Below are 3,527 nucleotides of genomic sequence, written 5' to 3'. Positions count from 1 at the left end.
GTAATAATTTCTGACCTTTACCTCTCTACGCTCTTGTGAAGTGGTTTGGGGCTTTGTTAGCTTTCTTATGAGTTTGTACTATATTGTGTCCATAAAGTAGGCTGAATTCCTCAGGGAAGGATGATAGCTGTTACTGTGTTATTACTGCAAATGTTGTGTTGGTTACCTTTTTTTCTTTTCTTTTGTCCAGTTGTATCCTGAACTTAAAAGTTATATTATCCGAAATGAAAGATGTGCATCTGGTAGAAAAGACTAATTTAAGGGATGAAAATTCCTGATGATTGCTTCAGTCAACCCTTAATACACACTGAGCTTCATTAGTAAATAGACAACTCTCAGACCATTCCCTTGGAAGAGGTCGCATAATCAGGCTTTGTGTTGATTTCGCATTCTGTTCGGTAGAGACAGAACAAATTAGAATAATTAGCTGGTACAGGAAAGCACAATGAACTTTCTTCTGTTTTTGTGATGCATCCCATAATAAGGGTTGAAAATGACACTGGAGGTAAGAACGTGAAACTCAGAAGAGCAAAGGAGAGAGGATATTGTTTCTTTGAAAATATTCTTTCAGTGTTGGCCCAGAAGAAATATGAAGCTGAGGAAATTTTTTTTTAATGATGATTTTTGTGTTGATGATGTGAGTGTGGAATTAGTAAGAATCAGGAAGCAAGCATCCTTTTCCACCAAGGACTTGGGAGCAAATGAAGCCATAAATACTCCCTGCTCTTGGAAACCCTTTTGGAGCAGTAATCAGAGAAGGGTAAAGGCAAAGCCTCAGGGCAGAGGTGTTCAGAGCAAAGGGATAGGAGGAGAACAAAAGGAGAGTGGATATGTTTAGAGCTGTCATTTTGAAATTTACCTGCTTCTGATTCAGTGCTGCTTTGCTGCTCTCTTGGTCCAGTGGAAATCCTCAAAGCAGGAGCAGCCATATTTTAAAATAATAAGGTTAGAACAAATGACTTTAATCCAGGTCTCTTTAGCTCAAAAGCACAGAGGAGAGTGTGAGGAAAGAGTGAGGCCACAAGGAATTGTTCACTGGGTACCTTTTCCCCAAACCTCACTAACTGGGAGAAACTGACCACTGGATTATGTGCCTTGAAGGAAAGCAAATATGTTGAAAGCAAACAGTGTGGAGCTTGTTTAGAAAGCAAGCTGTATCATTTGGTCACCTGCTGATGATAATAGCATTGGCTGAGACCTGACCATTTACAATGTAGGTAATAAGTTCCAGGAGGGCCCGAACTGAGTATGTCTGTTTCAGCATTTAGCATGGTCTAGCATCTGAGAGGCCGGTACATTATTGGCATATAGTAGACTTAAAAATGAATATTTGTGGATTGTCTGAATGAGTGGATGTGTGTGATTCATATCCTATTTGCAGGTCCTATGCCCTACAGTGGATTTTCAACGTCAGGTTGTGAAAGTATTTATGACGGGGATTGGCATTGTTCCCTATCTAATGGATAAAGATTACACATGAAAGGACTTTACATTGACATCCCAACAGCCTCATAGGAATTACTTAACAAAAAAATAAAATTGGATTCTGTATAATTTCTAATTTGTAAGCTGGCCAGAACACTGGTATTTCAGCCAGTCCTCTGGTAGTTCCGATGACGTCCCCATGATCACCCAGGCATAATCAGAATGGCTTTAGGATTTGGGAGCCAAAATGTTCCTCAGTATTTATGGCATTGCTAGTCCATTTAAGAAAATGGAGTATTGAAAAAATAGCTTCAGACACAATATGGCATTTTATGATTTAGCATGAAATCTGAGAAATATAGAGGTTATCGGAAGCCTGCAATGGTAAAGTTCCCTCTGCTATTGAAGTTATTGTCTTTAAACAAAGATTCTACATCAGTAATGCTATATATATATATATTTTTTATGATATTCAGGTTAATTTCCTATTCTCTCTAAGGAAGTAATTGGTTGGTTGGTATGGGAGATGGTGTGGCTTCCAAAGGTGAAAAGTATTATTTTGTTGTAATTTCCAGCTACCTAAGGATGGGAGAGGCCCAGGACACTGCAGTCAGTATATTATGTGGAGCAGGTTATATTGTGGTTTATTTATGAACTTTTACATGTTTATTTTCTATGCAAGTTTGTGTGCTCCTTTTTGAGTTTTGGTAGATAAGTGTTTTGTAACTTTGGAATACTTGGAGTTTATATATATATATATATATATAAAACATATATATATATATATAAATGTAGTAGTTAAAGCCGTGGAGAGTGTACTAGTCTACCTAGGTTCAAATTTTGGCTTTACCCTATGACTTCCCTGTGGCTTCCTCTGCTCACCTATTCAAAAGGAGGATAATAAGACTGCTGTGGTGAGTTACATACTAAGTGCTATTTAAGCATTTGCTATAATGATCATGTATACTCGAAGGCAAGGAACTTGCCCCTTGATCGTCTCTGTATTCCTAGTGCTTAAGAATTCCTAGTGCTTTCCTAGTGCATTGTCTTAGGATAGAGATAGCTCAGTACAGTTCTTCTCACTATAAAGTACTGTTACGTTGAAAGTCTTTGCTTGTGTACTAATAATCTATGACATATCTGCTGAGGACAAAGAAAGGAATAGTTTTAAAACTGCAATGGATAACAAAAGATTGTATGATGTAACGCCTTTATTATGTAATTATAAAACTAACAAATGTTCATGGTAGAAAATTTGAAAAACTCCTAGACAAAAGAGAGATCAACAAAATTTGGAGTAACTTTCAGAGTGTAGAGCTGTCCATGAATATTAGTGCTTTCATATTTTCCAGGACTTTCAGTAGACTCTGCTTCTTAAGAGTCTATTCATGATATTTTACTTTAATGATGTTTTCATCATGGGGACACACACACACACAGAAATGTTAAAAAAAAAGAAAGACATGTAAATCACTGATGTTTCAGATAGCCACATGAAATAAAGTGAGAAAGGTCAACAAGCTGAAAGGATGTGGAGTAGCATCTCCTTAATTGCTTACATAACTCTGATAATTACCTCTTTGTGGATAAAGTAATTAATGGGGAATCTAATTTAAGAAAAAGATATGAACTGCAAGCCTTCTCGAAGCCAAGTATTTCTTTCCACAAAAGGTTACTTTCCACGGCCATTCTTCCTTATTACCCGACAGGGAAAGAGTATTGTATGGCAAAGGATCTTCCTGAAGGAGGGTGCTTCCCACACTGATTGTCATAAGTGACTTCGGGATTACTGTTGCTGTATTACCAAAATCTTAAACTACGATATTTTTGACAAATTTGGTCCTTAGTTAATTTTTAGAGCTACAAACTCTCAGATGGCTCTGAAATAACAATTGTCTGGCTATTCTTCAGGGTGATCACAATATGGAAATGACCTTGAGGTATCACTAAAAAGCAGGAAGGTGTGAGTCTTCCTTTGGTTCCAGAGTGAAATGCGAGTTGGAGTTGGAGTTGGAAAAGAGGCCCACAAACAAGTGATAGGGAAGGAAATGTGAGGTCATCAGTGAAAAACCAGGTTGAAGTTAAGGTGAAGAGGCATGAGG

Source organism: Orcinus orca, chromosome 3 (assembly GCF_937001465.1).
Source record: "Orcinus orca chromosome 3, mOrcOrc1.1, whole genome shotgun sequence".
NCBI lineage: Eukaryota > Metazoa > Chordata > Mammalia > Artiodactyla > Delphinidae > Orcinus > Orcinus orca.
The sequence above is the reverse complement of the archived record's forward strand: the minus strand, read 5'-3'. Positions refer to the sequence as shown.